This window comes from Lampetra planeri, chromosome 22 (genome assembly GCF_965212315.1).
Source record: "Lampetra planeri chromosome 22, kcLamPlan1.2.h2, whole genome shotgun sequence".
In the NCBI taxonomy this organism is placed as follows: Eukaryota; Metazoa; Chordata; class Hyperoartia; order Petromyzontiformes; family Petromyzontidae; genus Lampetra; species Lampetra planeri.
This window is the reverse complement of record NC_136128.1, coordinates 653,764-679,000: the sequence shown is the minus strand read 5'-3', so window position 1 is coordinate 679,000 and position 25,237 is coordinate 653,764. Positions and strand designations below refer to the sequence as shown.

Sequence of the window (25,237 nt, the reverse complement as noted above, 5' to 3'; positions counted from 1 at the left end):
AGATCTCGGAAGCTAAGCAGGGTCGTGCCTGGTTAGTACTTGGATGGGAGACTACCAGGTCTTGTAGGCTTTTGCATTTTCGTATCTGGATGGGTCGCGTTTTACTCTTCAATTCACCCAGTCAGTTCACCTGCCAATTGCACGTGGATATGGTGTACTGCATTGGGATCAAGATTTTCTTGTAAAAGACCGTTTAATTCCACTCTTTCGGGGCTCAACCAGGAGTCCAGAATAAACGTTTTCATTAGTGTTGACCTCCCACAGTAGAGTTGAATCTTGATTTTAACATATGAATGTGCGTCAGGTCTCTGCAAGTATGGCCTACGACCATATCACCCTGAATGCGCCCGATCTCGTCTGATCTCGGAAGCTAAGCTGGGTCGAGCCTGGTTAGTACTTGGATGGGAGACTGCCTGGGAATACCAGGTGTTGTAGGCTTTTGCATTCTCGCATCTGGATGGGTCGCGTTTAACTCTTCAATTCACCCAGTCAGTTCACCTGCCAATTGCACGTGGATATGGTGTACTGCATTGGGATCAAGATTTTATTGTAAAAGACCGTTTAATGCCACTCTTTCGGGGCTCAACCAGGAGTCCAGAATAAACGTTTTCATGAGTGTTGACCTCCCGCAGTAGAGTTGAATCTTGATTTTTACATGTGAATGTGCGTCAGGTTTCTGCAAGTATGGCCTACGACCATATCATCCTGAATGCGCCTGATCTCGTTTGAGCTCGGAAGCTAAGCAGGGTCGAGCCAGGGTCGTACTTGGATGGGAGACTGCCTGGGAATACCAGGTGTTGTAGGCTTTTGCATTCTCGCATCTGGATGGGTCGCGTTTAACTCTTCAATTCACCCAGTCAGTTCACCTGCCAATTGCACGTGGATATGGTGTACTGCATTGGGATCAAGATTTTATTGTAAAAGACCGTTTAATGCCACTCTTTCGGGGCTCAACCAGGAGTCCAGAATAAACGTTTTCATGAGTGTTGACCTCCCGCAGTAGAGTTGAATCTTGATTTTTACATGTGAATGTGCGTCAGGTTTCTGCAAGTATGGCCTACGACCATATCATCCTGAATGCGCCTGATCTCGTCTGAGCTCGGAAGCTAAGCAGGATCGAGCCTGGTTAGTACTTCGATGGGAGACTGCCTGGGAATACCAGGTGTTGTAGGCTTCTACATTTTCGCATCTGGATGGGTCGCGTTTTACTCTTCAATTCACCCAGTCAGTTCACCTGCCAATTGCACGCGGATATGGTGTACTGCATTGGGATCAAGATTTTCTTGTAAAAGACCGTTTAATGCCACTCTTTCGGGGCTCAACCAGGAGTCCAGAATAAACGTTTTCATGAGTGTTGACCTCCCGCAGTAGAGTTGAATCTTGATTTTTACATGTGAATGTGCGTCAGGTTTCTGCAAGTATGGCCTACGACCATATCACCCTGAATGCGCCTGAATGCGCCTGATCTCGTCTGAGCTCGGAAGCTAAGCAGGGTCGAGCCAGGGTAGTACTTGGATGGGAGACTGCCTGGGAATACCAGGTGTTGTAGGCTTTTGCATTTTCGCATCTGGATGGTCGCGTTTAACTCTTCAATTCACCCAGTCAGTTCACCTGCCAATTGCACGTGGATATGGTGTACTGCATTGGGATCAAGATTTTATTGTAAAAGACCGTTTAATGCCACTCTTTCGGGGCTCAACCAGGAGTCCAGAAAAAACGTTTTCATGAGTGTTGACCTCCCGCAGTAGAGTTGAATCTTGATTTTTACATATGAATGTGCGTCAGGTCTCTGCAAGTATGCCTAGGACCTTATCACCCTGAATGCGCCCGATCTCGTCAGATCTCGGAAGATCTCGGAAGCTAAGCAGGGTCGTGCCTGGTTAGTACTTGGATGGGAGACTACCAGGTCTTGTAGGCTTTTGCATTTTCGTATCTGGATGGGTCGCGTTTTACTCTTCAATTCACCCAGTCAGTTCACCTGCCAATTGCACGTGGATATGGTGTACTGCATTGGGATCAAGATTTTCTTGTAAAAGACCGTTTAATTCCACTCTTTCGGGGCTCAACCAGGAGTCCAGAATAAACGTTTTCATTAGTGTTGACCTCCCACAGTAGAGTTGAATCTTGATTTTAACATATGAATGTGCGTCAGGTCTCTGCAAGTATGGCCTACGACCATATCACCCTGAATGCGCCTGATCTCGGAAGCTAAGCTGGGTCGAGCCTGGTTAGTACTTGGATGGGAGACTGCCTGGGAATACCAGGTGTTGTAGGCTTTTGCATTTTCGTATCTCGATGGGTCGCGTTTTACTCTTCAATTCACCCAGTCAGTTCACCTGCCAATTGCACGTGGATATGGTGTACTGCATTGGGATCAAGATTTTCTTGTAAAAAAACCGTTTAATGCCACTCTTTCGGGGCTCAACCAGGAGTCCAGAATAAACGTTTTCATGAGTGTTGACCTCCCGCAGTAGAGTTGAATCTTGATTTTTACTTATGAATGTGCGTCAGGTCTCTGCAAGTATGGCCTGCGACCATATCACCCTGAACGCGCCCGATCTCGTCTGATCTCGGAAGCTAAGCAGGATCGAGCCTGGTTAGTACTTGGATCGGAGACTGCCTGGGAATACCAGGTGTTGTCGGCTTTTGCATTTTCGCATCTGGATGGGTCGCGTTTTACTCTTCAATTCACCCAGTCAGTTCACCTGCCAATTGCACGTGGATATGGTGTACTGCATTGGGATCAAGATTTTCTTGTAAAAGACCGTTTAATGCCACTCTTTCGGGGCTCAACCAGGAGTCCAGAATAAACGTTTTCATGAGTGTTGACCTCCCGCAGTAGAGTTGAATCTTGATTTTTACATATGAATGTGCGTCAGGTCTCTGCAAGTATGGCCTACGACCATATCACCCTGAATACACCCGACCTCGGAAGCTAAGTTGAGTTGAAGTGTGACAAGCGACCCATCCATTTCAAAAATGCTAGTTTCCTATAACACCTGGTATTTCCAGGCAGTCTCCCATCCAAGTGTAATGTAGCTCTTAGAGACGCCGTCTCGTCTTCCGTATATTTATAAAGAATAAAGTCCAATAACAACTGGACACGTAACACGATTGACTCCGTACACTCGGGTGATGAGACACAACCCTACTCAGAGACAATCTCGCTTCCAAGCTGCAGACCACTTGCAAACGATGCAGAAGACCCGATCCCAGGTGACGACGACGGCAGTTCCCACCACAAGCAGCCCCAAGCCTCTGCTCACGCTGCTATGTATGCTCACCTGCTCCGGCCACACCCTAAGCCTCAATCCTCCTCACCTCACCTGGCCCTGCCGCTCACGTCCTTCTCCCCCATTGGATCCTGTATCATGAATCCTCAGTAACTCGTCCATTAGTAACATTGATTACGTTCTTCCAAAGATTGATAAATTTGAGAGAGAAACAAAATACAGACACGGGTACACACAGACAGACACACAAACAGCAGAGAGAGACAACACAGAGACACACAGAGAAAGACACACAACATAGACACACAGAGACCCAACGTCTTGCTCCGCGCAGAAGGTTCCTGGGCTTTACCACACGGACCCCCTCTATCCCCCTTACCTCACGTCCCTCTCTCCGGCTCATCATATCCTGCTGGCAGACAGGACTACTCTACCTCCGATCCCCTTCTGTGCCAGCAAGCAGCGCTACGCGCCATAGTGACCCATGCCATGTCACTACATCACGCCCCCCCTGTGAAAAAAAACCAGCCATCCCGGCTGACCTCCATACCTCGCGTAGCAGGACACCGAACACAACAAAAACAAGCGTCATCCCACCCGCGAGTTAAAATAACAAGAACAATAAACAACCGGAACAATAAAATTAATCGGGAACGCACGGCAATAAACTCAGCCCCCAAGAATATACAACACCCAATGACCGTCAATGTGCCATAGCCCACAAGCACAAGAAGGACCTCAGTTCAACCGACAACCACAGCCCAGCTCGCGTCTGCGACTACCCGCCAGATGGCATTGGAATAAATAGGACAACAGGAAGGGGCTGGTTATTTGAACCAAGTTCCCATGGGTTTCCGGATCCCCAGAGCCCCACAAGCTTTTCATTTGCGGCCTCCCGTTTGGCCGAATTCCCCCGAGACACCTCCCGCGCTTCCGTCAATCACTTGAGGGTAAGGTGCATGGGCATGGGCACAGCGTCCTTCTTTTTGACCGGCTCCATGTCCAACTGAGCCTCCATGGGGGGGTCGCATTCCCTCCCGTACATGAGGAAAAAGAGGGAGAACCCGGTTGAGGCGTGAGGGGCCATTCTGTACGCAGTGAGAACACCCGGAACGTGTTAATCCCAATTAGACTGTGCCTCATTGACCTATTGGTACAGCATGGATGTGAGAGTCCTGTGCAAGTGCTCTACCATCCCATCAGTCTGGGGATGATAGGGTGACGTCCGGATCTTTTTTGTACCGTGGGAGTCACACACCTTTTTAAATAATTTAGAAGAAAAATTCCAACCCTGGTCCGTAAGGAGACGTCCCGGGGCCCCCTTATCCAAAACATACCCGTGCAGAAATGCGTCCGTGATGGACGCAGCCAACTGATCTGGCAAAGGCCAAGTCAGAGGCCACCGGGACAGATACTCCACCCCGACGAGCAAAAATTTGTTTCCCGTCAGAGTGGTGGGAAATGGTCCGAAGATGTCAAGAGCAACGAGCTCGTTAACACGGAACACCTGGATGGACTGCAACGGTGGCCGGGCCTGCCTCAATGGGGGCTTCTGGCGAGCGCAAATTCCTAACAAAATTCTAAAAAAAAAGTTGTATTTTTAACACTTCTAACACCAAATGTAGTGAATTACTCGTAGATACTAACAGTAGAAGGCAATATATTTATTATAACCTTCACAGGAACGAGAAGTAACTATACTAGGGTCAGGACAGCTAACAGGCTGCCTGACCAACAATGCCGACGAGGTGAAGACGGTGACGAGAACTCCAGCAGCACGACGGTTCCATTCCAACAACAGCCTCGAAACCTCGCTCAGGGTCCTCCCTTTACACACCCAGCGTGGCCTCGCTCCGCCCTCGGCCACGCCCCCCTTCTGGAACCCACCGTAAGGTTCCCAGGCTTTACCACACGGACCCCCTCTATCATCCCCCTTGCCTCACGTCCCTCTTTCCGGCTCATCACATCCTGCTGGCAGACAGGGCTACTACACCTCTGATCCCCTTCTGTGCCAGCAACCAACGCTACGCGCCTAATGACCCATGCTTATGGAGGCCTATCGTACATTCGTATGTAAAAAATGAACATTCAACTCTCCTGCTGGATATTTGAAACTTATGGCGGGACCCCGGGGTCCCAAATAAACGGAAGTCAACATCGTAATTAATTAATTTATATATTTTTGGCGACTCCGTCCCACCGCACACATAAACGCCGCGACCCACCTGGCATGGATCATTCTGTTGTCATGCCATCAAAGCACAGCGAGGACGAATGCGCAGAAGAGCTGAACAGGTGAATGCACTCCATGCTCGGGTATGGGCAGAATCATAAGTCTTATCCAAATCTGCTCAAACTGCCTACACGACTTAAGTCCTTTATTTGTCATAACGGTATGCATAATACATTGAAACTGCTCTCTTATATTTATAATTATTTGTGACTTACCAACTTCTTGTAGCCAGGATCAATCGATGACAATTCTATTACCTGCAGATATTTAACATGAGATGCGTTGCACCATTCATTCCTCCTGTTTGATAATACTTATCTTGTCCGTATGCATGTGCAGATAGGTTTTGTCTTGCGGTTAAGCCATAGTCCCCACATACCGCTCGTATCAATGCGGATAAGAGGAACGGCAACCCACTACTCTGCAGAGTAACATTGAAATAAACGCTTGTTACAATATGAACAGCGCATTGAAAACGCGTACTATTTTATGTACTGTTTACAAAGTGTATTCACAAATCCACACTGAGAAACACGATGATTGACAGAGGGGTGTACATGTTTTTATATAGTGTATTTAAAGAGAGGTACTGCAGGTAAGTAGTTTTCAGTTTTAAAGGCATAGTTTAACAAGACAACACTTGCCACCATCCTTCAAATCCATTGGTGAAAAAGAGCTACGTTTTCGTTTACATTATAATATAATATTTATGCGAGAGCTGTGGGCTTATGGGACCCCGGGATCCCGCCATAAGATTAATTTAATGAAAATAATCATGAGCATCTCTGTAGGAAATATAATTAACCAAATAAATGATAATAAAATATGCGTGAGTCATATAAGAAATAATTGCATTTTTCACGTCGAGAAACGGATATAAAGAACATTTCCTACAGTTGGAGAAAGAATTATTGATTCAAAAGGCTGATCATGGATATAAAATAAACTCAATCTATGACCACGGTATGTTTTGGTTGTACAGTAAACGCCTGAAAGGACCGATATGGACCGTGTATACCTAAGCCAAGCCGCTTAGACCTTGGTCAAACCTCTCAGGGGATCAGGGGGTAAACCGGGCATAGTGGGCCTTACCTCTAATGCCGTCAAACTGGTCAAAGACCACGATAAATGTGAATTCTCGTCCAAAAGCGTTTTAGATCCAGTCATCCTTCCACACAGTGAGCAGTCATGGATATTTCCTTCCGTACAGAGCATTTCTTGCAAATCTTAAACTTATTAGTCTTTCAAATATAATGTTTTTTAATCTAGTGATGAATACGGAATCTTGGCAGATGGGCAGATGCAATTTATATATCACTACGCCAAGCAAAGTTAAGTCTGGTAAGTTAAAATAATGCTAAATTCAGATGTCAGATGATGATGTTTATTGGCATGTGAACAATTAACCAATTCCCTCTGAGGTCAATGTTCAGATTTTTTTTTATTCTGAACTCCTGCTTGAGCTGGAAAAAGTGGCATCAAATTGTATTTTTACAAAGAAATCTTGATCCCAAAGCAGTCCACCATACGGACATGACATTGGAAGGTGCACTCACTGGGTGAGTTGAAGTGTAAATCGTGCCCCTTCCAGAAACAAAAATGTAAAAGCCAACAACAAATGGGATTCCCAGGCAGTCTCCTATTCAAGTTTCAACCAGCCTCGCCCAGCGTAGCTTCCAATATCAGATTAGCGCAGGCGTATTCAGGGTGATATGGTCATAGGCAATGCTTTCTGAGACCAGTAGCAAATTCATCTCTCAAAAAATAATATTCAACTGTACTGCTTTATATTTAACGCAACATAATCATGAGCATCACTGTGGAGAATATAATTAACCGAAGAAATGAAAATGAAAAATCCCTTCGTCATCTACATTTAATTGTATTTTAACGTCGATAAACGGATATAAAGAACATTTCCTTATTATTGTTTCACAAGGCTGCAGGGAATGAAAACGGCTTCAAGGGGTCTTCATCTAGCGATGCTTAGATTATCGATGACCGTGGATATAAAATAAACGCACTGTATGAGCAAGGCATGTTTTGGTCTTTCCATTAAACACCTAGAAGGACCAATATAGACCGTGTATACCTAAGCCAAGCCGTTAAAACCTTGGTCATGTTGTATTTATTGGGTTATAAAATTTTGATGAAAATAATAAAAATTAATAATTTTCCGAAAAATGCGCAAATCGCATTAATTATGTTAATGTGTGAGTTAATATGCATAAAATATGATAATGTGAGTAATTATATGCATGAATTATGATAATCACGGAGATAATCGTAGTAATTTATGCGGATGCTTGCGATTATGTTACTGTGAGCAGTTATGATAATTAGGCTTAGCTTCGTTTATCCATTGTTATATCAATCAGGATAATACAATTATCATCGATTAAACGTTTACCGATTATCTTAGTGTGTGTTATGATATTTTAGGTCTCCATTTTCATATCTCATTGCAGGATACAGTTATCAAGAATAAGATAGTTTTGCATGGACTTGGAAAGAAGCACTCGAACAGTTGTTGATAAGCAATTTTATTCTAAGCAAGCACATGACACTCTCTTATCCGAAAGCAAGTATACGTCAATAAATTCATGGACAAGATTATGCAGTAACGAAAATGAATGACTAAAAATACTTCTTCGTTGGCGTGATTATGCAGTTAACGAAAATGAATGACTAAAACATTTCTTATTCATGTAACTCGACGACAGCAACTGCTTTGCACGATCCGTTGATGTTGAACGCACCACCTCGAAATGGCAACCCTTTTTGAAACGCAATGACAATTTTTTTTAAAGTCTTATTCGTGTGCGTGCTGTGTGTGCGTTGTCCCCTTGTAATATTAATTAATTCTTAGAGCCGGGAGTTGTGTCGTTAGCTTGTGTGGTGTGGGAGGATACGAACAGCGGCCAGAAGTTTTCTCTGGGTTGGGCGTGGCCGCCGCTTTGCTCCTGCTGCTCCCTCCCTCTCTCTCCACTGCTGGGCGACGAGTTGGCACGATGCTGTCCTTGAAGATGCTCGGTCGCTCGTTGTCGCTCGTTGGCGCTCGGTGGCGCTCGGTGGCGCTCGGTGGCGCTCGGTGGCGCTCGGTGGGCGCTCGGTGGCGCTCGGTGGCACTCGGTGGCGCTCGGTGGCGCTCAGTGGCGCTCGGTGGCGCTCGGTGGCGCTCGGAAGACTTTGACTCTCTTTCTCCACTGCGGGATGACGAGTCGGTTTTGGTTGATGCTGGTTGATCTGGGTGTGTATTAGACACACGGCGCATTCAACAGCGCTGTCCTCCTCCTCACAGCCGTTTGACCAGGCTTTCTCCATTGCTTCGCGCTCTCTGCTTTGCTCGCTTGGCGATCTCCGCCTTTCCTGCGGGTTGTTCGCTGGTCGTCACTCTGACGAGGAGCGATGCTTCGTTCGTGGCAGGGTGGACGTTGGCGTCTTTGTTGGCTTCACTCGCAGCTCGGCGACTCAGGGTAGCGATTCTTCTCAGGTGGTGCAGACCTCGGCTTGTAGCTGCACGTCGCTACCCCGCGAACCTCGTCATTCTGGATGACGAAAACTTCTTCGTTGTCGGCATTGAGATGAGGTGGGGCCCAGGGCCTCTGACGAGATGTGGTGGGGGCCGAAGCCCTTGACGATCTGTGGTGGAGCCGGAGCCCTTGACGAGGTGGGGCTCAGAGCCCCTGGCGATCTGTTTTGGATGGATTTTCCTTTGGCTTATATCTCGAAAAATTCCACTCAGTTTCCCGAGTTGTTCAAAGGTTGTCATAAAACATTCCTGTGGGTGTGATCCATCTGCATCCGTGTGTGTGTCGTGTGCGTGTCCGTCCGTGTGTTTCGCGTGCGTTTTTGTCCGTGTGTTTATTAGCTTTGAAGACACAGCTGTGTGTCGTTCTGAAAGGGTGGGGGCCTCGCGACGGCGTCACCTCATTATCCATTAACCCGACCGATGATTCGCATTCGCATTGAGTTATATATATAAAAAAAATATTCGAATCCATGTTTTTGTTTCTGAATAATATTTGTCGCGAAAACCTACGCGTTAAGCGAGCTTAATTATTCCCTCCCTTGCTCGGGGATCATATCTTTTGTCTCACACAGCTTAAGTTGTTTTGGTTTGGAAGTTGAAATGCGACTTATTTCCATTATGCCCAAGTTATGCTGAAAACCGTGTTCACGATGTTTTATCGTGACCCGATCTCTCATGGAAATGTTATTTCCTCGCGTGTGCAATTTTTGCTGTCCGTGTTGCGGGAAGACAAAGACGGTTGTTTCCACGGTGGGAGCACCCGGCGCATGCACTTATTTATTTATTTTCCGAGGACGTGTTAATTTCCTTTGAGCCATTGCCCGGGAGCTTTATTGGTGTCATTTCCTAGCTTTTGGCATGTTCGTGTGGAGATCCTCTCGGGAAGACAAAGACGGCCGTGTTGCTCGCTTCCCATGGGGTGTTGTGTTTGGTTAATTTTGAGGCTTTTTAACGAAAGGGTGTCATTCTAACCCCCCGCCTGCCATTCCCTCCTCCCTTGTTCCTCTTGTGTGAAATTCGGGGAGTTTTTATGACCTTGATTGCCCTCTTTCATGCCCTCTTTCCTTTGAAATGAGGTATGCGCGCATCTGTGGAAGTGTGGGGCCTGTTCGTTCCACGTTGCCCCGTGTCTATTAAAAAACGATATTATATATGTTGGCAGAATAATTCTTTAAAAAAAATTAATATTAAAAAAATATATAAAAAGGGGGTACATACACAACAGTCAAACCTCCCAGGGTATCCGCGGGTACACCAGTCATAGCGGGCCTTACCTCAAAAGCGTTTTAGATTCAGTCATCATTCCAGGCAGTGAGCAGTCATGGATATTTACTTCTGTAGGAAGGCCTTCTTGCAAATCGTAAACTTATTTACGAGAAAAATCCACGTGACCACAGGGAGAACAAGCAAACTCCATCGGCTGCAGTGATAAGGGTCAGCATTAGGAGGAGGAAGGGATGGTGGCAACCTCACTTGCAAGCGATATCGAAATGCCTGCTTACTAGCTAGCTGAGACCAGGCTACAGTGGATTTGAATGGGGAATTATATGGACTCCCACTAGTGAAGTGGAAGAATGGTAGGCGCATCTTGCCGATGACAAGCCGATGGTCCATTGTCAGATAAGCTAAAAGGTAGGTCCTGGTGTCATGGACATGGGCCCGCATCTGCTGTTCCATCACTATATAGCCCAGCAGATGTTATTGTTTTAACCCGGCGTGCATCCATGATGTTGTGTGGATGCACCAATGCCGAAACAGCATGTTGGTAATTATAAGCCCATGGGTTTCACAGATCAGTCCAGCTCAGGTGCCTGTGTAGGGATTGTCTCACACGATCCCTGGGATTATAGTAATCAAGAAGACTGGAGGAAACACTCCATGCTCTGATTGCTTAGCACACGGTGAGCAAGGATTGACTGGAACGTTCAAAAGAGAAAAGAGCTGGAGGGTTGGGAGCATCAGGTGGGACAATTAGGCCAAGATGAGGGTAAGAGTTCGGGGTGTTGCGGGAGAGAGCAATAATTAAGGTGTGGACTCGTGCCATGAAATAAAGACGTTACCATGTGGACAAAGAAAAGGACCAGAGTCATCTTTCGGTGGTCGCAGCAGTGGGATCGACTAAGCAATGTCTCGCCTGGTTCGCAAAAAACTACCCCCTGGGACTCTGAACAAGGTCGAGGAGGAATCCACATTTCTTCCAAACGCCCAGGACTGCACAGCCTGGAGATAGTTCGACGAGGGGTGGCTGGGCTGACCGGCCCGAGCCACGAGGGTGCGGAACTGGAGTCACATCACCAAATATTGACAGGAAAAACCCTCAACCCTGCAAATTCACAGGCGGCCGAGAGATGGGAACGCCAAACACAAATTTCAGAGCTGACAATGGGGGGAGGGGGAGTCACCATTAGCCTACCGTAGCGCTGCTCACACTAGCCCGTGCGGCCTTCCCACGGCTGGATCGCCTGGGGTTGTTTTTGTGGTGCTATGACCGCGGAGCAACTCTGCAAACGCCGCGATTGTCCACTACCCCCTACCCTGAGCACACGCACACACGCAGCACTTGAACCCACGTAGTGTGCTGGTGGGGGATTGCCTGGCATATCGGGTTTTAATCTGAAGGGTCCCTAGAAAGAAAGTCCCATAGTTTCCCAGTGCCAGGAGATTGACCGACCCTCGCAGGACAGGTTACATTGCGATGCCCCTAAAATTGGTTTAAAATTGTATGGGCGCAGAAAGAAAAGGTTCCCTGGGCCAACCGCAATGAGTTACTCACAACATTTGGGGGAGGACGGAAGGTGGAATATTAAGCAAGCAAAAGTGCAAGAACCCTTCCAGACAATGGGCAACGAGGGACAATGGGTGGCCGCCGCCGTCGCGCAGCACTCGAGGGAGGACACGGTAACAGGGGGGGCGGTAACCGAGGTAAGCGCACGATTGGCCGCGTGGTACAATGGCACCCTGGGCCTTTGAAGTTAAGAGAATAAAAAGAGTAGCCCGGGACGATTTTGCTCTCTTGTCTTCAACCTCCGGGCCGTCAAGACCCACTCCCTGCCATCCTGCCTTCTCGAGTCACTCGCAGCATCCGTGTGAAGCTAGCAAGTGCTGCTATGAGGCAGTGATAGGTAAAGTTTTCTCTCGTCCTTCTCCCTCCGACTCTCACGGCGTCCGTGCGACGCCATGAGTACAGCTTCGAGGTACGTGGTAGGACGTTTGAGTGACTGGGTTCGTAGGCAGAGTTGGGCGAAGCTATTCTCGCTAAAGTTCCCCCCCCCCCAGGTCGTGTGTATTTGCGCCGTTAATACATTTTAGTACAGAGTATCGGTGCAGTGTGATTTCTGTGTGCGTGGGTGGAACCTCGGCGCGGAGTTGGTAATTTGAGTGTGTGCATGAGGCGCGCGTGTATTAAAACATACACGGCCGCTGACGCTCGCGCGTCCGTGCAGCCATATTAGGGCGGGTGCGGGGTAGCAAACGACCACCTGCTGGCGTGCATATTCACACAGCCGCTTTAGCTCTAGCCTTTGTGTGAAACAAGCGGCTCCAGGGGAGCGCGCGTGCACGCAGCCGCCTTCGTATTAGTGGTGGTGTACGTGGGCGTGTGTGGAGTAACCCCGTGCGGCGGTGAGCCAGCGCTGCAGCCATGTCCCTCAGAGAGAGCGCCAGCATGGGGGGGCCGATCACCCGGTTGGCGGGACCCAGTGGTAGCCGATCGACGCGGCGGAGGAGGGAGCGGAGGGGGCAAACGTTGCGCCCCACCTGCCCGGTGAGGGCGGTGGGGCGGACGTTGGCCCTCACAGATTCACTGGTGACAGAGCATCTGCTGTCACTGGTGTGAGCACTGAGGATTGTCTTGCTGGTGGTGGAGGAGAGTCGTTTCTCCTTGTGGTTTGTGAAATGTCTCCGGGCACAAGAGGAGGTCAGACACCCGCCGCAGGTGGTCGCGCAAGTCACTTAGCATTAGTGGGAACAGAGACAGTGCTACGCAGCAACCAGCCTTTGTTTCCCAGGTGTTGAACACCTCGGAGATAGCGACGACGGTACATATGGGGACATTTTTGGCACATGTCATGCCTATGGCCACACCGCAGAAGAGCCACCCACCAGATCCGCTAGGGACAGTCACAGAGAGGAACAGAACGTCGGATGACTTGTGGATGCAGTCCATCTCTATGCAGAATCCCAATGTGTCCGATAAGCAACGGCAGCAGTTTGTGCGGCTACTTAGAGAATACAAGGAGACCTTTAGCAAGGCACCCTACGACTTGGGACACACCACGCTAATGGAGCATCATATTGAGATAGGTAATGTACCTTTTCGCCAAAACTCGTATAGGATGGGGCCGGTGGAATAGGCTCCCGTACAGGCGGATATCATCACTCCCACCACGAGCCCCTGGGGGGCGCCGGTGGTGTTAGTTAAAACATACAATGGCTCGCAGCAGTTTTGTGTAGACTTTCGCCGGCTCAACTAGGTGACATTGATAGTTTTGATCACGTTGCCATACATAGCAGGCGTGACCAAAAAGATCTCCAAAATTCTAAACAAACATAAGATCCAAGTCCGATTCAGTACAGTACATAAAATCCGTGATCTAATTCCATCTGTGAAGTATGTCATCCCTGACTTGCAGTACCCTGGAGTCTATAAACTGAGTTGCAGCTGTGGTGACTGTTACATTGGGGAATCGAAACGTCATATCTCTGATCGTGTCCGCGAGCACAAGTCAGATTTGAAACACGGTAAAATTGAGTCTTCCGCCGTTGACGATCATTGCTACAACGCGGTGGGCTCTCATGATATTTCGGTAAAGTCACGTAGGTAAAAAATTAAATTAATAAAAATAAAACAATAAAAATCACAACGTTTCGGAAGCAACACAAGTCTCCGTCATCAGGTGGGACCGTCACAGCCAGATTTGCTGCATCAAGTGAGGCAAGGATTCAAGATGTAATCCCTTAAATGCAAGTTGAGGGGGGAGGAGAGGGGGGGGAGCTCATCAGAATGTGGTAGCCAATGGAACGTATCGGGAGGGAGGGGGGCGGGGCTAAATGAAGGCACGAAGTGCTACGTAGAACGTATCGGGAAGGGGAGGGGGGCGGGGCCAAAAGAATGCACGACGTGGTACACGAGAGTCGGCGACGTGGACGTGGTCGCCGACTCTCGTGTACCACGTCGTGCATTCTTTTGGCCCCGCCCCCCTCCCCCCTCCCCCTCCCGATACATTCTACGTAGCACGTCGTGCCTTCATTTAGCCCCGCCCCCCTCCCTCCCGATACTTTCCATTCATTGGCTACCACATTCTGATAAGCTCCCCCTCCCCTCTCCTCCCCCTTAACTTGTATTTAAGAGCTTACATCTTGAATCCCTGCCTCACTTGATGCAGCAAATCTGGCTGTGACGGTCCCACCTGATGACGGAGACTTGTGTTGCCTCCGAAACGTCGTGATTTTTATTTTATTTGTATTAATTTTTATTTCATTTTTTTACCTACGTGACTTTACCGAAATAACTAAGAGTATGAATTCTTGCAGTCACGAAAGCTTCAAATCTAGAACCAGAAGTTTAACTGGGGACCCGATGAGGATGAAGCCTTTGTTACACTGAGGCAAACGCTCTCCCAAGCTCCCCCCTTGACGTACCCAGACTTCAACCGACATTTCCTACTGGACACTGATGCGAGTGATGTTGGCATCGCGGCAGGGCTGTTACAAGTGCATGACAGAGTGGAGCTCATTTTTGCTTACGGCAGCTGAGTGTTATCACCCGCGGAACAGAGATATTGAGTCACTCGCCGGGAGCTACTGGCGGTTGTTCATTTCGTTCAGCTCTTTCGGCCAAACTTGTACAGTCGCCGATTCACGGGACATACGAACCATGCTGCCTCGCAATTCTCATTGTGAATGGACCATCTATAAGGCCAAATGGCCCGATGGATCGAGCGCTTTCCGGAGTTCACCTATGATATAGTGCACTGCAAGGGTACTCGGCACAGTAACACGGATGCACTCTCTTGTCCTCCACCAGTCACGTCATATCCTTGCATTAATGGTGCCTTAGCCATCTGTACAACTGCTGGCAGCTGTCACGGCACGGGACCATAGCTTACAGGATCCCCTGACAGATCATGACCTGGGACTCACGCTAGCTGACTGGCTCAAGGCCCAGTCTGAGGATGTATCACTGCAGCCGATTAAGAATATTGCACGAGACGGATCCTCTGCTATTCCACCACCGCGGGAGAGTCAGTTTGTGTTGTGGCAAGGGTTGCTGATGAGCTGGGATGTGTAGTGTCCTGTGTGCATCTCTTCTGCTCGTTCTCTCTTCTTGATGCTCAAGGCTTGTGTGTGCGTGCGGGTGGCGTGAGTCGCACACTCAGTCAGTAGTTGCAGCAGTCACTGTCCTTCCCCTTTTATTGTTGTTGATTTCATGCCACCACTCGGGCCCCCTTTCTCTCACAACCACGCTGCTGCACAACCTGTCCCAGACATGACCCTGTCCGCGTTGCATCGACGGCATCGACCGGGACAGCCAACTACTGTGCGGCCGCGCAATGATCAGGCAAAGGCGGTAGCGACAAGAGCGGCGACGATGACAGCGACGAGGAGACAAGTCCAATCCCAGAACCGGCAGCCCAGAGCTCTCGCTCTCCGCTGCTTATATTCCCCTTGGCGCAGCTAGGGCGGAGCCCTCCAGAGGGTTCCAGGGGCTTCCCCACAAGGTCTACCATGACCCTTGCCCCAGTTCCTCCGCCCTGCCGGCACACCCGCATATATGCTCAGCAGCGTGTGCGCTAAGTGCCCACTTGCAGTTGCGGCTGCTGTACAACAGTCAGCACTATGTCACTACAAATGTAAGCCATCAAAAGCATTGCCTCATAGTTCCTACCTCGCTGACGCACAAGCTGTTCACCACCTTGCATGTCGAATGACTGCTGCATCTGGACAAACGGAAAACACTGTTAACACTACAAAATGCATATTTCTAGCCACACATGGCAGCAAGTGGGTAGCCGCCTGCTAACATTGCGCATGCCGCAAGCCTCCAGCATGGCCAATTCAGCCCCCCTTGCAATCCATCATAGTTAGCAGGGTCAATGAGCTGGTTACCCTGGACATCTTGGCGCCCTTTTCGCGTTCGGCTCAAGGGAACAAATTCCTTTTCAGTGGGGTCTAATATTATACGCACTGGCCCATGACGTGACCATTGGCCGACCAAATATCTCAGTCCATCGATGCTTTTATATGGGTATATGTGTTGGACAAGGGGACCCCTGAGAGACTCTTAAATGATCAAGGGAAAAAAATGTCCTCGCACCTACTCCGCGATGTATGTGACATAATGGGGACCAAGAAGGTTCGGGCCTCTCCCTATCACCCGCAGACAGACGGGATGGTGGAGAGGCTTAACCATACATTTATCGCAATGCTCTCGCAGGTGGTAGAGGGTGACCAAACGAATTGGCACGCTCACTTCCCGGCAGTACTAGACACATACCGTAGGGCCCCACACACGTCCACAGGGTTTTCACCTTTCTATTTAATGTACGGCTGTGACCCCGACCTCCTATTGAGCGTCAGCTTATTGACCTGCTACCTAGGTCGGCCGCTTGGCCGGCCTCAGTCAGATTATTGCTGCAGCAGTTACAAGAGGCTCGTGACGCAGCGGTGGCAGCGTCAGCGGCGGCGCAAAAGCCCAAAGAGCGCTTAAGGTTAAGAGCTTTTACACCTGTGTCCTTTAAGGTTGGGGGTGAGGCCTGGCCACATTGCCCACAGGTGCCGGAGGGAACCTCTGCGGAATTCCATGGTCCAATGAAGATTGTTGAAACACAACGCCCCCAGTGCGTACGCATACAACTTGGCCACTGCCAGTGATTTGTCCATCCACTTCCCATAGATAAACACCGTCACAAATATATGAGGAAAAAGATGCCTCATAAGGCCTTTCACAGACTGTTAGAGAGCACCTATTAGGGCCTACATTGCACATGATACATATGAAGGGATGTTTCGAATAATTTTCCAAATAACATTACAAAATTCACTTTTCATGCCGGTAATAATGGTTAACTGCCTTAATCACCTTCACAAGGAGTTACTAGGTATACACTGCGATAACATAATCGGGGGACGCCAGTCTGTTGGTCGCCAATACAGGTAGTCCCCGAGTTACGATGGTCCGACTTACGATATTTCGATCTTACGATGGCGATAGCGATACGACAAAATTGCCATCAACAACCTAACATCGTTCAAGTATGCAGACGACGGACGGAATCTTGGTGAGTACAGTACAATATTATACGTTATGATACGTTCAATGCATGTATGATACGTAGCTTTAGCGATTTAATTTGAAGGTTACCACGATACGATACGTTCAATGCATGTTAAACTTTTTATAGCAGATAGGATTGTTTCCTGAAAAAACTTTATATTAAATTGCAGTTCATATAGGTAGGCTAAGAATTTACCTTGGTTTTTTTACTTTACATTTTACTGTGCAATACAGTATTGTAATTAATAAATACAGTAAAGAGTTTATACAGTACGGTACTGTAAATTTCTCTGTTTTGCTAAATTATCACCATTCTTTAAGACTCCTGGGTAGGTTAGGCCATCTTCGACTTACGATATTTTCGACTTACGATGGGGTCGTCGTAACGCATCTCCATCGTAAGTAGAGGACTACCTGTACACACTACTGGGGGCGGGACAATAGAGCAAGCCGTGGCAACATCATCACCACCCGAATTGCATCAAGGATGGGGAGTGAGGTCAATGGATCAGCTGTTGCTCAGAAGCTGATTGGGGGGAGTGGGAAGAGGCGTGGAAGGTGATTGGCTAGGAGGGTTGCATGGAAACAATCGGAAAAAGTTCAAGAGAAAGAACAAGAAGGATTCAAGGCTTTTTTCCGGGAACCTCTCTATGCGTGTGTTTAACACGAAGGCTTTTGCGACCAATGTTTTCCCAAAATAGAGTTTTTTCTTGGATTAGATCATGTAAATATAAATTTGTCGTTAAACCCACCACCACTCGACACAACCAATTTGTAAGGTTTGTGATGTAAACAAAACATGCCAATTCGTTACTAGTTCAGCACAGTGGTGTGTCGAAGAGCAAACCCACAACATTTACAATTCTAATACAACGTTTTGCCGGTAATTACACTGAGCCTAATCAGGCGACAGCCAGACTCGTTGAGACATTCTCCTGTTTCAGTCTTAAATTGATGGATAAATGCGGGTCATGCCCAATTTGCTATTCAATGTTTACTCAATCACACTGACATAAGTTACAGATTTAAGGTCTCCTTATTGTACATAACAGTGTTTTAACAATTGCCAAATTTCATAGCCATTGATTAACTGACATGTTTTACAGCTGTTTAAAGTAATATTTTTTGTAAATTGAAAAACTGACGCATCTAGCCTGAGATTTGTAATATAGTGTCTTTACAAAGGACAACACAATGGTATGAATATATAATAGTGAGGATGGTGAATAGTCTGTCCTCAAATTTAAAAACCTCACCACTCAAGGAAATGTAAATGCTGTAACTTCTTCATAGATGAACTAAAACAGGGGTCGTTAATAAAAATAACAAGAGCCATTTTTTTCCCGAATGCCGCAACGTATGTGAATACACACACACCGTCACCAAGCAGTACTTAAAGAGCCGCATACGGCTACGGAGTCGAAGGTTGCCGACCCCTGAACTAACAATAGCATCGTTGTGGAGAATATAGGTCACAACATAAATAATATAATCAGACTGAGCCTTCTTCACATATCGGTGCTTGCCTATGAACCTCTTGCAGTTCACGAACATCGGTTCAAGCGAGGCTGACTGCTGATGAGACACTGACATTCTCAACAGGTTTAGAGTTTTCCTTGTGTTTAACCAATGCTGCTAAAAGTATGCGCTCCCAAGAAGGCCGGTGTGGCTGATGGGTTGTGTAAAACATGCTTTAATTTTGTATGTGGATAGACAAACATGCGGAGGGGTTATTATATTATTATAAAATGCATAACGCGATATCCATGCGCGTGGTCATTACTGTGGAAGTGACACGCATTGCGGGCCTGGTGAGTGGGAGGGGCTTGTTATGGATGGGCGGAACTATGCGAGTCATAGGAGGCGGGGTTATGAGCTTCTCCGGCAGGCAAGGCTGCGTTGGCTGGGTCATCTAGCCCGCTTGCCCAGCCACCGCATGCCTAAACAGCTTTTGTTCGGCCGGATAGAAGGGGCTAATCGGGCGCCGCACAGGCTATAGAAGAAATTGAGTGATTTGGTACAGGAGGACGTGGAGCTGAGTGGACTTGCCGATGACTGGTACCAGCGGTGTCAAGATCGGCCTCTGTGGAGGAGGCTCGTGAAGGACGCTGCTAATGGGCAGTTGGAGGCAGTCGCCCTCCAGCAACAACGGAGGGCGGAGGAGCGACGCTCACAACAACGATCGGAACGCCGGGTGGCTAAGACACAGCAAGTTGGCACAGTAGGGGGTACAGGTGGTGCATCAGCCAGTCATCTTAGTCGACCCATGGCACCTGGGCCTGTCCCGTGACCTCCTGCCAGCGGGCGTTCGACACTTCACGTGGCCTTAAAGTGCACATAGCCTGGCACAGGTGCCGTGGTGATGTCACCGACACTTCGTGGTGAATGGCGGGTTAGGGGCAATGGCGGAGCCAGGATTTTCAGGCAACCCCTCCAGCAATGAAAAATGATAGGAGTTGTTAGTAAGGAGTTGTTAGTAAGTAAGGAGTTGTTAGTAAGTAAGGAATTGTCCCTTGCTTTTTATTCGACGCGTGCGCGGCGATGGCGCAGCCATCGATCGAGGGTCGAATTCGAACCGCGTGGTGTGATCGGCTTCGCGCTCGCTGAAGATTTTGATGCCTTCAGGGAAGTCGTGTACTGTATACGTAACTGCGCACAATTCTGAGTCGCTTATAACCGCTTTGCCGTTACTTATTGCCAATTATGGACTATTGTCCTATCACCTCATGCAGTCCCTGGCACATAATAATGTGCTACACAATGGCAGTGGGGGTCGCAAAATTCCGATTTATTACTAATAAACCCCAATGATCCGATCGAAATTAGGGATTTTGATCGGATCATTGGGGGGGCACGTGCCACCCCCCCACTGGTTCCGCCAGTGGTTAGGGGCCATCCATTGAGTACGCATGGAGGGGGGGGGGATTAACCCAAAGGCGTTCGCTTGCGATTGGGGGGCCCACTGACAATGTACGCAAAGGAAACGGGGTGGGGGAGGGGGGGTGAAGCCTCGATAATTATTTGTCGACATTGTCATTCAAATGAGTTAGATAGTCCGGCGGTGGACTATCTGTTTGCTTAAACACGTTACTATTATTAATCCTTCATCGTGTCTGCGTGGATTAAATACCGGCCGTTCTGTAGGATTCGGGGGGGGGGGGGTGCGCCAAGCGAACGTACAGGGAGGGGGGGAGGGGTCAGGTCACACACTTAACGGATGGGCCCTCACGTCCACAGCGGGCGCTGCTTTTGAAGCGGGGCGTAGTCTTGTGGCTCGTAGAGGCGGGGTTATGTTGATAGTCTTGTGGCTCGTAGAGGCGGGGTTATGTTGATAGTCTTGTGGCTCGTAGAGGCGGGGTTATGTTGATAGTCTTGTGGCTCGTAGAGGCGGGGTTATGTTGATAATGATGGGTGGTGCCTCGCGTTTTGCGCGGGGCTGGCTTAAAACACGTGGAGTCTCCCCGACACGCAGCAAACGTCCAGACTTCATTCATTCGTGGCGCCGCGTCTGCTGCTCAGGCCGCTACTGAAGAAGAGGGGGGAGGTAATTGATGCCGTGCGGTGCACCCTGTTACACACAGACGGCCGTGACTACATGTGGAGGCCCTTTTGTCATTACACTGCTTGGCGAAAGCCTCCATACTTCACCATAGTGGTCAGTGCGGATTGGTTGTCTGTAATTTATGCACTACTGGCAGAGAGATGTATTATAATTAATCAACTGTATTGTATCAAGTTGTCCGGAATAGGCCTGCTCTCATTAGCTTGGATGGGTGACCACCATGCATTTAACAGGTGTTATAGGCTGTGGGGATACGTGGTGGGCGGCAGAGGGTGAGTGCAACAACACAATGTGATTACTCTACTTTCTATGCTGCCACGTGTGTGTTCCCGGAATTTCACCGACCCGCATTAGAAAGCGTGGCGAAGTATGGTCAAATATCCCGACGACCACACACTGCGTGGAGTGAGGGCCTCGTCCAGCAGTGGACTGACAAGGACCCCCCCCTACCCGTGCATGCCCAGGAAACACGGCGCCTGCGGGTGGCGGCCTCGGCACTGTGATTGTTGTCCTTGCTGAGCGAGCCGGCCGGTCTCGGCATGCCGTGCCCGTGGGCCCTGACCTTGAGCCGTGAGGTCAAGGTCACGGCATGGGCCGAGCAGACGCCGCGGCGAGTGGCTCCGCGTGTGCGGTGGCCCTGTTGGGCTGCTGAGTGCTGCAGGGCATGGCAGGCGAGGGCAGTAACGCGCAGCGCCTCGCGAACAAGGATGTCGGCGTGCGTCTCTGGGCGAGCGCACGCAGCACACGCGTGTCCAGGCAGCGAGTGCGTGCGCCGTGTCACTCCGCGGCGGCTGTGAGCTCCCTCGAGAGGGCTTGCTGTGTGAGAGTGCATTGTGTGAGCCGAGTGCGAGTCTGGTGCGAACACCACAATCTGACACCACAGACACCGTTTTGTCTGTGCTGCAAGTTGTTTTCAAGCGGAGCGACGCGGACTGCATCGTTTGGGTGTCTAAGGCGAGGCGCGACCAAAGTCGTCACCCTGAAGCCCGGCAGAGTTTGAGCCTGGTTAGTGCTCGGATGGGCGAATGCCTCGCACAAAGCCAGGTGTAGAGGGCAGTGCAGGAAAATCCACTACTGTACTATTGTGTATCCCACCCAACTAATCCACCTTTACCAACCCACACTGACAAACGTGGTTGAAGTATGATCAAATAACAGACGGAGCAGTCCACGTGTAGATCATTACACGCAGAGGGAACCGTCAACAAATCCACATTTCGCGTTTACTTTTTCCTTGCGATCATGTGGGCACCAAGTCATTGACCCACGACGAGTGAGGAGCGGCTAGTAATTAAACATTATTTACTTCTGCAGGAAAGCTACACTTAGTCATAGGACCCGGTTGGCTACGTATGGTGTGAAAGAAGTTCAACACACAGTACATACATTAAGATGTTGCCAGAAATCGTACTCGTGTTTATAAGCATCCGCGTAAAGATATTTTTTACATTTTCGCGAGCTCCTTTAAACTACAGCCAGGCTAATCCGCCTGTGGTCGGTTGAAAGTGAAGTCTATCGAGTCATTCTTGCAGGCAATGGTGATGGATTACAGGAGATTTAATGATTGAGTTCACGGCGAAGGTTGCAAAGTCGGGCTCGAGATTAATACGATACGAATATATCTTGAATACTCTTTGGTTCTTTCGGTCAAGTCACGTAGGTATAAAATAAAATATTGTTTAATATTTTATAGTATAATATTTTATTTTATGGATTCTTACAGTCACGAAAGCTTCAAAATCAAGATTAAATCTTGAATAGTTCACCACACAATTGGTTATCTGGTGAAGGGACGCAGTGCGCCAAGGACTGCTCTCCAAGGGGGACTGAAATAATGCAAACAGGAGGGCTTTTAAACCTGAACTTAATCATGAAGATCATAATGCCAGTGTTGCTAAAGAAGAGTGTTTTATAACCTGCAATAACGTGAAAATGTTACATTGACAAGAAAAATGGAGAAAAAATATAAATATGGCGCTGATTGAATACTTTTGTAAACCAACGTTTATTGGAAAGCGTTACACATTTCCATGCATATGCATTGCCCCTGTGGGTGGTAATGTGCCCTTTCGATTTGTAAGATTACACCGTTTGTGTTGTTTAATCAGTATCAGACTTGGGCAATCCACTGCTGGATGAAGGCCTCCCCAAGCTGCTGCCAACTTTCACAATCCTGCAATGTAATATTCCACCAACACCTGCTCCATCTCCTTGTTGAACGTTCGTTCGGATACATTCTGTTTCTATGGCTTCCTCTCCGTAATTATTTTTGATCTTTGGCCATAGTCCCTTCTAACCACGGCACGCCCTAGCCAAGCCCACAAATGTTTCCTAATGGTGTGAAAGATGGCATTTAACTGTGCATGATTTCTAATCCACGTCTTCCTCCGTGAATTATAATCCTACATCCATGTTTGTTTGCAAACTTTTCTACTTTTGTTCCATTTTTGTGAACTGTATGCCGTCAAGAATAGCACACACTGTAATCGCTAGACAACCAAGAAATAGTATTTTTTTTATTGCAAAGCTTTTATGTAACATGTGGTGCGTTGAAAAACTGGAATGTTTATCATATCCGTCATATTTTTTTAATTCAATAGTTACCTTCAGAACCGTGGTATTAAACAGTTGATATTCGGACTTGCTGGCAAGAGGCCATAGATGGCTGCCTTTAGGGCCCAACTGCCTCAATGTGAGTGCCATATTTTCTTTGAGGCTCAACGTAGACGTTATGCATTGGATCTATAAATCAAAAATATATTTTTTAGGGCAAGTCTGCATGTTTTCCATTTGTCATGGTCTGGGAATAGGCCGAGGATCTGGCCGGAAGGCTGGCCACAGTTTTGGGGACAAGTGGGTTCATGTGCAGTGGCTGGATTGGGAGTGGTGTGGCGGTTATACTGTTCGGCTCGAGTGATGCTGACAGAATAGCTTGCAGCATGCTGTCTGTATCAGCAAACTGCATGCATCGGTAGTGCTCCCTGGCATTCCACTGCTGAATACATGGTCATGCAGATGTACATAAACACATAAATTGTACGTGCATATAAACACATAGTACATGCACGTGCATGCACTTGTGCAGCCTTTTTGTTGCGGGAAACAGAACGAAGTGCCGAAAATCCTTCGTTGTACTATATTATGCTCCAATATCTATGCTCCCTGCTTTTGCCAACCCGCATTGACTGGCCTGGTGAAGTAGAGTCAAATAATTCCTGCGTGACCCAAAACAGGACCCTGCGGGGTGGGCTGGTAGGAACGAATAACCAAAGAATATAAACATAATGTATTATTACACTTGTTTAGCCAGGAAAGCCTCACTGAGTCTAAAGGTTTTTGTAGGGTCCTGCCAAGTGTTTGCAGTAGGGGGCGATGTTGCTACACCTAATCGGACGATACGAAGGGAGAGTTTGAGGCCTAGTTCTAGGCTTTAGGCCTAGCTGTAGGCTTTAGGCTGCTGTGAGTTAATTTTTAATTGAAATGTTTTTATTATTTATGTAAAAGCTTTAAATTTAAATGTTTCTATTTAAAAACATCAGGGAATGTAAGATTGTTAAACATTAACTCCCTTTCACACATGCGGGGGTATGATACGAAGGGAGAGTTTGAGGCCTAGTTCTAGGCTTTAGGCCTAGCTGTAGGCTTTAGGCCGCTGTGAGTTAATTTTTAATTGAAATGTTTTTATTATTTATGTAAAAGCTTTAAATTTAAATGTTTCTATTTAAAAACATCAGGGAATGTAACATTGTTAAAAATTAACTCCCTTTCACACACGCGGGGGTACGATACGAAGGGAGAGTTTGAGGCCTAGTTCTAGGCTTTAGGCCTAGCTGTAGGCTTGAGGGTGCTGTGAGTTAATTTTTAATTTAAATGTTTTGATTAAAAGCTATCTCAGGGAATTATAAGGGAATGTTACACTTGTTTAGCCAGGAAAGCGTCACTGAGTCTAAAGGTTTTTTAATTAAAAAGCTATCTCAGGGAATTATAAGGGAGTGTTACACTTGTTTAGCCAGGAAAGCGTCACTGAGTCTAAAGGTTTTTGTAGGGTCCTGCCAAGTGTTTGCAGTAGGGGGCGAAGTTGCTACACGGACGGACGGACGATACAATCTATTGTAGGCTGGTTCATTTCGTTCCTACCAGTATAATCTATTGTAGGCTGGTTCACTTCGTTCCTACCAGTATAAGTATTTGCATCCAGCAGTGGATGCACGAAATGACTGTGCGTGTGCGTCACTTGTGTTTGCAGCCCATGTGAGTGGATGTGAGTGTCACGGTGTCTGTGAGTGGTGCTGGCCACCCATCTGTTCGAGGGCTGTACCGGCCTTTCATAGATGCTACTCGCCAACAGCACTTGCCCCGATAGTATGTTAATGCCATACGGGTAACTTTGTTATTGTGCCAA

General features: G+C 48.0%; 1 protein-coding gene, 4 non-coding genes and 2 pseudogenes across 8 annotated transcripts in view; all 7 read left to right on the top strand.

The window, feature by feature from the left end:
- Nucleotides 1–319: 319 nt before the first annotated feature.
- Nucleotides 320–438, top strand: LOC144725903 (5S ribosomal RNA). The gene has a single exon (XR_013586969.1). It is a non-coding gene; the product is annotated as a 5S ribosomal RNA (ribosomal RNA).
- Nucleotides 439–687: 249 nt separating this feature from the next.
- LOC144726129 (5S ribosomal RNA) lies at nucleotides 688–806 on the top strand. The gene has a single exon (XR_013587188.1). It is a non-coding gene; the product is annotated as a 5S ribosomal RNA (ribosomal RNA).
- A 249-nt stretch (nucleotides 807–1,055) lies between these two features.
- LOC144725989 (5S ribosomal RNA) lies at nucleotides 1,056–1,174 on the top strand. Its single transcript, XR_013587053.1, has one exon. It is a non-coding gene; the product is annotated as a 5S ribosomal RNA (ribosomal RNA).
- A 249-nt stretch (nucleotides 1,175–1,423) lies between these two features.
- Nucleotides 1,424–1,552, top strand: LOC144725177 (5S ribosomal RNA; annotated as a pseudogene).
- Nucleotides 1,553–2,167: 615 nt separating this feature from the next.
- Nucleotides 2,168–2,276, top strand: LOC144725457 (5S ribosomal RNA; annotated as a pseudogene).
- Nucleotides 2,277–2,526: 250 nt separating this feature from the next.
- Nucleotides 2,527–2,645, top strand: LOC144725209 (5S ribosomal RNA). The gene has a single exon (XR_013586689.1). It is a non-coding gene; the product is annotated as a 5S ribosomal RNA (ribosomal RNA).
- Nucleotides 2,646–20,675: 18,030 nt separating this feature from the next.
- Nucleotides 20,676–25,237, top strand: part of LOC144724917 (sodium-dependent multivitamin transporter-like) — a 36,445-nt gene continuing 31,883 nt past the window's right edge. For 2 of the 4 annotated variants that reach the window (XM_078604212.1, XM_078604211.1), the window contains exon 1: nucleotides 20,678–20,817. The gene's annotated coding sequence lies outside the window, so the exon portion shown is untranslated. Of the gene's footprint in view, nucleotides 20,818–25,237 lie in introns of all 4 variants that reach the window. The other 2 variants (XM_078604213.1, XM_078604214.1) reach the window with 2 other exon arrangements.